This window comes from Hyaena hyaena, unplaced genomic scaffold (assembly GCF_003009895.1).
Source record: "Hyaena hyaena isolate Hyena2069 unplaced genomic scaffold, ASM300989v1 scaffold_712, whole genome shotgun sequence".
NCBI lineage: Eukaryota > Metazoa > Chordata > Mammalia > Carnivora > Hyaenidae > Hyaena > Hyaena hyaena.
In genome coordinates this window covers 636,054-645,866 of record NW_024081340.1, presented here as the reverse complement: position 1 = coordinate 645,866, position 9,813 = coordinate 636,054, and the positions used below count along the sequence as shown (strand labels likewise).

Sequence of the window (9,813 nt, the reverse complement as noted above, 5' to 3'; positions counted from 1 at the left end):
TCTGGATTTGTACATACTTAATATTATATATAAGGCCCCCTTGTCAAGGATTCACTGAATAATTTCAAGTTATATAGGGATTTTTAAATGCTTTGTCATTTCGAAAGTATTTATAATAATCTGCAAAAATTCATTAGTCATTCAGACATTGAGTAATGCCATGGGTTTTTGTAGATTTTATTCCATACCTTAATATTAGCCATGAGTAAAACAAATCACTACATTAATGAATAGATTTTTACTTCACTGAAAAGAATACTTGGATTTTTCAGCTTTTAAGTTTCATAGATCATAGCCAATGGCCTCAAAATAGCTCGATGGGTTATTGAAAAATATTTTTGAGGATTTGCTAATATACTTAGAAGCATAGGTATTATGCTTTCATACTTAAAACTAAAAAATGAGATAAATTTCTTTTTTGTATAACTTTTCTCTAGGATTTAATACCATAGTGTCCAATATTAGTTCAGTGATCTTTCTTGTCATATTTATTCACTTATGAAGGAATAAAAGAGTCAATTCTTAAACAGAATAAAAAGACAGAATTCCTTTATCTTTTAAAAAAAGAATATAAAAACACAAATTTGTCTTTATTTTTTCTTACTGTGAACAACCAAAATGTGTGCATGTCATTTAGCTACATAATGAAATTACATATTGCTCAGAGCACTCTGTACAAGATTTTGTTATTAATGATTTTGACATCACAGAGATTAATGTATTATTACTGAAAAATCAATTGTTTAAAATAAGTTTAGAAAATGATTCAGTTGAAAGAAAATTGAGGCTGCGTCTAACCAAAATGTTTCAGTGCAGCAAAGCATGAATCATACATTTAAGTAAAAATGTATTATTTTTATATTTTTCACACACTCTCCAATAAGATCAGCATTAGAAACGAATGAGTGCAAGTTCCATCCCTACAGCCAGTAGTGCCAAATCCTGAGAAATTTAGGTTTTTATGTCACCATGTTCATAGGAACTTTGCAAATCTTAACTGCAGAGTCACTGTCAAAGCTGGGTGTTTGCATCTGCTGATTTCCTTGGAAGCACCAGCCATGAGGGGCATTGTTTTCGGTACACTGGTCAAACCGTATCCATACGTATGTTGTTGCTCATGAACTAAATCTATCATAAAGCTTGAAAAAAGAATCAATTCAAAGTGGATGCCCTCCTGAGTAGCGTCTCCTAGATCCTGAACTCCTGCCAAGGAAGATCAATGTTGCCTTCCTTGTCGAAATCTCAGCACCTGACACATAGTTTTGGTGAAGAGATGTCTGTAGAAGAGAACTTCACTTAGATCATTGTTAGCCATATGATCATGAAATATGAAGGATATCTCAAGTTTAAAGTTAAGTTTACTTCTGCCAGTTGCCTGCCCTTCTTCTGAGTTTCTACAGCACTTGTCTAGAAAGCACATATGGAACCGTTCTGTCTTATATGGGGTACTTTTTTCTTTCTCTTCTTCTTTTGCCTTTCTTTTTAAATTTGATGTATGCAATGTCTTTAAACAAGCTGTAAACACCTAGAGAACAAGAACCCTGTCGTATGCTTCTTTATTGTTCCAATGTTATAAAGCAAAAAGTGAAGAAAAATTCAGATTAAAAAATAATGTTCTATCTTTTTCTTCCTGAAGTATGCTTATTCTTTTATAATTTTCATAGTTTTATCAATCTATTTGACAATTTACAATAAGGGCACAGAATCCACATGTATATTAAGATGAGGTCAACCAGGTTCTGATAATTTTAAAGATATTTGGGACATAAAGGGCATTTTCAAGAGCAAATTCTTATAGCATAGTCTTAAAGAGAGTACCCTTCCTCTTCCCATCCATTTTCAACTTTAAGCTATTTCTCTTTTCTGGCCAAGTACCTCCTGAAATCTACAAGTCTGTAGACTTTGAAATCATTCTGGCATCAGGAACTAGTGTGGAACTCTATCCAAGCATCAGGCTGAAGACAAAGAATGGAAAGCAACAGGAACTGGGAAGAGCTTGCCCCTCGGAATTCCCAAAGCAGTTGCCATCAGCCTTTTATGGATGTGGAGAGTGTTCCTGAACCTGGAAAGGCCAGTAAAGAATGAATGGGAGAACAAAATTTTTCTCACAGTTAAGGTTTAGAGAGCACGGGAACTCAACAATCAAAGAGGATTTGCCAGATGCCTCAGTAGGCAACGGACAGCCTGCCTGCCTCTGCAACAGAAGCCCCTCCTCCACATCCTGCTGCCTATGGAACTTGCACGTCTGAAATGCCCCTACAGCCGCACCTCATAGTGAGCCAACAAGGAAAAATCATATCTAAAGGAGGTCATCAGCCAAAAGAATCACAGAACAAATTTCTAATGAAACAGAATGGATATAAGAGAAAATGTAGAAAATTATTATTTCTTAAAAGATTTTTCAAAAATTTTATGTTTTTTGTTCATTTCTGAGAGAGAGAGAGAGAGAGAGAGAGAGAGAGAAAGCGTGAACAGGGGAGGGTCAGAGAGAGAGGGAAATACAGAATCTGAAGCAGGCTCCAGGCTCTGAGGAAGCTGTCAGCACAGAGCCTGACGCAGGGCTCAAATCCACGAACCATGAGATCATGACCTGAGCCGAAATCAGTCACTTAACTGACTGAGCCACCCAGGGGCCCTGAAAATTATTTAAAAATAACAAAAAGAACAACACCAAAAGAGATTCCAATATTTGACAACTTCCCACTACCTCCGCCACTGCTATTATATTCTATGCCACCACCCTCTTTTGTCAGTGTTATTGCAATACTTTCTCTTCTTATTCCTAATATTGCTCTCCTTGTTGTCTCTTCACACAGAAGTCAGAGTTTTCTATTGAAAAAGCAAGTCAGAGGCGGCACTGTGAAAGATTTTGGCAGCAAGGGCTTGGTTTATGAATCCCCTAAGATATTTCATAAAAACAGAGAGAAACTAGAAGAGCAAAAACAAAGAGCCGTGGATAACACTGATAACAAAAGTAGGGGACAAGACTCCCCCACAAATAAGGAGGTGGTAAAATCCACTAAAATCCATGTAGTATCAGCATTTGTGTGACAGGAAATGCAGAGAAGGCACTTGGGCTTTAGTTAGCCCTGAGCATGGCAGAGCCCCACAATCAAGAATAAGTACCCTTTAGAAAGTGCAGTGGACCAATCTAAGGGTCACAAAGAAACTTTCAATACACAGTGAGTGAAGAAGACTATCATGGACTACACTATAATAGTATAGTAGTGTGGTCTTATAAACTCCTGACACTAACGCATCAAAATTTGTTGTCAAGTCAAAGTCCTACCATGTAGAAAAATTACTTTTAGTGGGATATAAATTGAACAAGACACGGAAATATGGAGAAAGAAAGAGATTATCCATATAATAACATTGGAGGAGGGAAACAAAGGAAATTATATTGCAACCTTATCAATACAGCAAAAAAAAAAAGGCAAAAGAGAAGAAAAGGTTCACAAAAATTATAAATCACAAACATAAAGGCAGAAGGAATAAACCAAACAAATCAGGCATTACACTAAATGTGAAACATTGAAATCTATCACTAATCAGACTGGGGTAAATCAATAACACAAAACCCATGAAGAGAGAAGCTGCTAAGAGTTCTGGACACTAGGAGACTTTGTTTTTCTTTTCTGATTGCATCTATATGAGACAATGCATGTTAACTAAACTCTAAACTTGCTGCGGTAATCATTTCATAATACATGTGAATCAAACCATCACGCGATACACCTTAAACGTATACACTGATGTGTGTCAAGTATTTCTCAGTGGAAAGTAAACAGGCTATTTGCTGCTTAAAAAAAACACGCTTATAATTAGGTTATAAAGAATGGTTGAAAATAACAAGGTAGGAAAAGAGAAGAAAAATACCAGGCAAAGGAAAAGTAAGTGGGAACAGAACCAACATGGTGATGGGCGCCTGGGTGGCTCAGTTGGTTAAGCGTCCGACGTTCGCTTAGGTCATGATCTCGCGGTTCGTGGGTTCGAGCCCCGCGTCGGGCTCTGTGCTGACTGCCAGCTCAGAGCCTGGAGCCTGTTTCAGTCTGTGACTCCCTCTCTCTCTGACCCTCCCCTGCTCACGCTGTATCTCTCTCTCTCTCTCTCTCTCTCTCCTAGAAATAAATAAAACATTAAAAAAAATCAATATGTACAAAACAAGTAATATATAAAGCAAAAGCATTCAAAATGGAATAGAATTTGATATGTATATTATTAAAATAAAAGCCTACAATAGGATTTTTTTTTCAGAATGAGATAGATCTGGTCAACACAAAATATGCAGCATATATTTACCAGATTGATGATTTGTCTGGGTATCAAGAAAACCCAGTTGTCAGAATAAAATCCAATTAAATTAGAAACAAAGTTTTTAATAAAAACCTGGGGTGCCTGGGTGGCTTAGTCAGTTAAGTGTTCAACTTTTGATTTAGGCTCAGGTTTGTGAGATTGAGCCCCACACTGGGCTCTGTACTGACAGCATGCAGCCTGCTTGGGATTCTCTCTCTCCCTCTATGTCTGCCTCTCCCTTGCTCACACATGCATGTGTGTGCTTGCTCTCTCTCTCTCTCAAAATGAATAAGTAAACATTAAAAAAATTTAAAAAGAGAAAAACCTCAAGTACTCTAATATTAGGAAACACTCTCCTCAAGAGCACTTGTATCAAAGAAGACATAAATGTGGAACAATTAGCTATAAAGGAATCAACAAAAAGAAAACACTTTACAGCTGACAAAGTATTGTGCAAGTTTTACTAGTATATCAGTGCCTTTGTGGCAAGATTTTGTGTTTATGTGTTCCTAAATCAGAGTACACAATAAGAGTTCAATAAATATTTATTTGCTGAATACAAAGCAAAACTAATGGGGCACAACAAAAACATTATTCAGATGAAAACAAAATATTTGGTACTCACCATCAAAAATCATAAAAAGCATGACAAATTAAAAAAAATTAGAAAGTTGAAATTAATAAATGGGCTCCCCAAAATAATTGTTAATGAAAACCATAAATCCAAAGCTGATATTTTGAAAATATTAAGATTATTAATTAATCTGATCAAGAAAAACAAAAGAAGGAAACACAAATGAGTTTAGACTTGAGAATGGAACCATAGACAAAGGAAAGTGAAAATAATTAGCAGAAAATATCACATGTAATTCTATGACTTTAAATTTATAAACCTCTTAGGGGCGCCTGGATGGTTCCGTGGGTTAAGCATCCAACTTCAGTTCAGGTCAAGATAGATCTCACCCTGAGTAAGCTGACAGCCCAGAGCCTAGAGCCTGCTGCAGATTCTGTGTCTCCCTCTCTCTCCACCCCTACCTGGCTCATGCTCTGTCTCTCAAAAATAGATAAATGTTTTTTAAAAAGTTAAATTTGTAAACCTTTTGAAAAGGATTATTTCCTAGCAAAAGAGAAAACTATTAAATTTGACCTCAAGAAGAAATTGAAAATTTTTTAAACTGTAAAGGTAAAAAGGAAAAAGGGTATATTTTTTAAAGTGCAATTCCACGAGGTGATTCAAAAGAGCAGAGTTTGTAAGCATTGATCTGAAAAATTATATATATATAACATTGCTATGTTTGTATCTATTTCAGTTAGCATCCCTCCATAAAACGGTTACAATTGCCAAGAAGAGAAACTTTCCCAGGGTCTAGAAAAGGGGCCAATGGGCGTATACTAATACCTAGCAACTCCTTAGAGAGGCTTTCCCACAAAAGTATATGCGGCTATGATCAGGAATCATAATCCTGTAATGGTGAAGGTTTGAAAATAATCTAACTGGGAAAACAGTCTCCATGGGAAGGGGTTGGACAAACACACTGTAATGCATTCAACCGAATGCTTTTATGCGGCAGTTAAAATGGATACAGCTCAAAAATGTGTTGAGTGAAAAAAAAGCAAGTCGTAGAAAAAAATTTGTATATGAAACCAGTTATGTAAATTTTTAGGATAATCAAGATAGTGACTCTACATTTGTTTCAGACAGGTATGCGTGTAATGAAGGATAAGGGTATGGAGCAAATATACAGTTACATCACAGGAATTGTCTGTAGAGAGAAGCAGCAGCAAGAACCTTAGAAAGGGACAGATAGAAACCTCCACTGTAATTTTCACCATTTAAAAAGAGATCAAAGATAAATATGACAAGCTGTCTATATCATTTAAAATTCTGGAAATAAGCAAAATTCTGTATAAATCTTAGCCAAAGTCCTAAATTTATATTGCCTCCCAAAAGCTCTTTCTGCATTCCTTTCCTCCCTTAGTTCCCAGTTTCCTGAGAGGCACCCAGTGCTGTCTCCTTCCCTATACCAACACTCCAAAACCAATCTGATATCTGCTGTTGGCATTTACAGTAATTTAAAGCAGCTTCTTACTCTCAGAAATATCTAATTATCTAATTGTTGAATCTGGATCTGTCTGTACTTCCCAAACATTAACATAGCAGAGAAGGTAGTTGAATCTTTGTAATTGTAGTGCTCTCTTCCTGAGACTCTAGTTTTCCCTAGACTCCTGGAATCACATCTGCGAGGCAACCTTTTATATCCCTGTGCGTAATTCAAGTCCGGCTCAATAGAAAGCAATTAACTTGAGTATTGTTTTATTATCAAATTAATGTGAGAGACTTGCATAGGGACATTCTAGTATTCACAATACCTCATATAATTGCATAAACACATGTCTCGGTTCCCTAGATGGATAGGGTGACCAAGCACACGACAACTGTTTTACTTAGACAAGAGTTTGCTGGTGAGTATGTGTTTAGAGAAATACAGGTATGTAATTAGGCACTTGATACTCTCAAGGCTGCTTCTTCCTCAAAAGGACCAGGAAGCTACTTCTCTAAATAGTGCAAGCTGTGGAGCAGGATACAACTTTTTGGCTGTGCACACATGGGCAGATTGCCACTGGCTGGAACAGAAAGCTTAGTAACTTATCCATTAGCATGGATTTAGACTTTTTGCCTCAGCTTTTTTCAAATAAGTTTTAACATAATTCAAGATTCCCTTAATGACTACAAAAACATACACTTTCTAATACGTCTGGTGAATGTACTTAGATTTCTGTACCTCTTAGTAGCAGGTAGTACACAATTTATAATATTTAATAACTAAAAGCTTGGTTGACTATAGTTTCATTAGTTTTTTTTTCTTAATTAGTTCATTACACTTATTTATAATATCTGAACATTTCTTAGAAAAATTAGAAACTTCTGTTTCTATTATAATTAAGTCAGATAAATGACTCATGAAAATGTTAGAATCAGAGGCGCCTGGGTGACTCAGTTGGTTAAGCCTCCAACTTCAGTCCAGGTCATGATCTCAGGGTTCCTGAGTTCAAGCCCCATATTGAGCTCTCTGCTGTCAGTACAGAGCCTGCTTTGGATCCTCTGTCCCCCTCCCTCTCTCTGCCCCTCCTTTGCTCATGATATCACTCTCTCAAACATAACCTTTGGGGCGCCTCAGCGGCTCAGTGGGCAAGGCGGTTAAGCATCTGACTTCAGCTGAAGTCATGATCTCATGCTTCATGAGTTCAAGTCCTGCATCCAGCTCTGTGCTAACAGCTCAGAGCCTGGGGCCTGTTTCAGATTGTGTCTCCTTCTCTCTCTGCCCCTCCCCCACTCCTGGTCTATCTTTCTGTCTCTCTCTCTCTCAAATAAATAAACATTAAAAAATATTTTAAAATAAACTTAAAAAAATATTAGAATCATACTGATAATTTAAATATATAATACAAGTTATATGTTCAATTACCTAACTTTAAATGATTGCTTTTGGAAATAGTGCATTTACAGGTATAATATATCCATGCATTATTGCTCCTTAAATATCAATATCCATGTTTTAGAGCAGAAAACTGCTTAAATAGTTTAGAAATAAAATTATATTATATACTCAGAGTGGCTTGTGTTAATTTATGTAACTTTTTGGTTGGAAATATACTCATCTAACCTCCAGTTTCAAAAATATTTTATATTGTGGGTGTAATATCAAGACGTTTTAATCTTATTCTAAGAGAAAATACTTGATAGCTCTGTGAAAACTGTTGTAATACAGAGAAATTATACTAGCATTAGAGTTAAAAAATTCAAATAGATATATTTATTCCTATAATCAGTTACTACAGAATCATTGTTATTTGATATATAGTAGAAATAAAATGTGAAACATTCCTCTGAAGGCAAAAGTATACAATTACATTTCCGTAAGACTGAGGCAAAATAGGGGTGCCTGGGTGGCTCAATCAATTAAGTGTGCAACTTCAGATCAGGTAATGGTCTCATGGTTCATGAGTTCAAGCCCTGTGTCAGGCTCTGTGCTGACAGCTCCGAGTCTGGAGCCTTCTTTAAATTCTGTTTCCTTCTCTCCCTGCCCCTCCCCCATTTGCATTCTGTCTATCTCTCACTCTCTCTCAAATATAAATAACCATTTAAAATTTAAAAAAAAAGACTAAGACAAAACAAAGCAAACATTCACCTCTAAACTCTCCATATACATCCAAATAATTTGCAAACTTTAATTTATGGATAAATCTAAAATGGAATACTTATGAAATACATTTATCTGAATATCAAATATACTCCCCTAAATACAACTCTTACTTAGACTAAAACTCTGATGGAATTAAGTAAGCATTTCTGTAGTTATTCAGAAAGATGAGTGACTCCTAAACAAAACATTAATGATAATGAGCACTTTGGCTCTGAATAAATGTGTTAATCTCTTTTCCCTTAACAAAATAAAAACGAAAATGGAATTCTTCAAAAGCACATATGTCAATGCTCACTTCTGCAGAAACAATACAGAGAAGATTAACATGGCCCCTTTAAAGGATGACACACAAATTCCTGAAAAATTATGTTTTGTAAGATACAGAAGCAGCCCAAGTGTCCATCGATAGATGAATGGATGAAGATCATATATATAGGTATATACATGTACAGATATGTATATGCATATGCATATATGTATATGTATATATTTTTTTCTCTGAATATTATAATTACTCAGCCACAAAAAAGGATGAGATCTTGCCATTCGTAGCAACATGGATTCGTAGCAACATAGAGGGTATTACGCTAAGTGAAATTAGTCAGACAGTTGATAGATAACACCGTATGATTTCATTTATATGTGGAATCTAAAAAAAAACCCAAATGAACATACAAACAACAATAACAACAGAACCCGACCTATAAATGCAGAGAGCAAATTGATGGTTGTTGCAGGGGAGTGGGGAAGGGGGATGAGCAGGATGAATAAGGGAGAGTGAAAGATACAGGCTTCCAGTTGTGGAATGAGTGGGTCACCATAATGGAGAGTGCAGAATAAGGAATGTAGTCAATGGCATTGTAATAGGATTGTATGGTGACAGATGGTGACTCACACTTGTGGTGAGCATAGCACAGTGTATAGCGATGTTGAATCACTATGTTATACACCAGGAGAGAGTGTAGTGTTGTGTGTCAACTATGCTCAAAACAAAAACAAAAACAAAAGCAGTGTATTATCAACACTGAATTATGCTATAGGTAAAAATCTGCCTTGTTCCATAAAGATTTTAAAATAAATGGTTCTAGAATTCTTTAGAATGAATGTTTTAAAAGACTGAACCCTTGACCTTGCTGGAGAGGGCACGGTCATGTCTCAATGAATGGCAGAAAAGTCACTGTCTTACTGTGTCAACAAAACCTTCCAGAAATCTGCTGTCTAGGGTGTCAGAGAAAGCTATTCACAGGGAGACATCTTCCCAGAGTCATTCTGCTACAAAACCACCAGGGGAAGCTGCTGGCAGTTGAGTTGT

At 36.1% G+C, this 9,813-nt stretch overlaps 1 non-coding gene across 1 annotated transcript; it reads left to right on the top strand.

The window, feature by feature from the left end:
• Window positions 1–8,775: 8,775 nt before the first annotated feature.
• Window positions 8,776–8,877, top strand: LOC120220572. The gene has a single exon (XR_005525626.1). It is a non-coding gene; the product is annotated as a U6 spliceosomal RNA (small nuclear RNA).
• The last annotated feature ends 936 nt before the right edge of the window (window positions 8,878–9,813 follow it).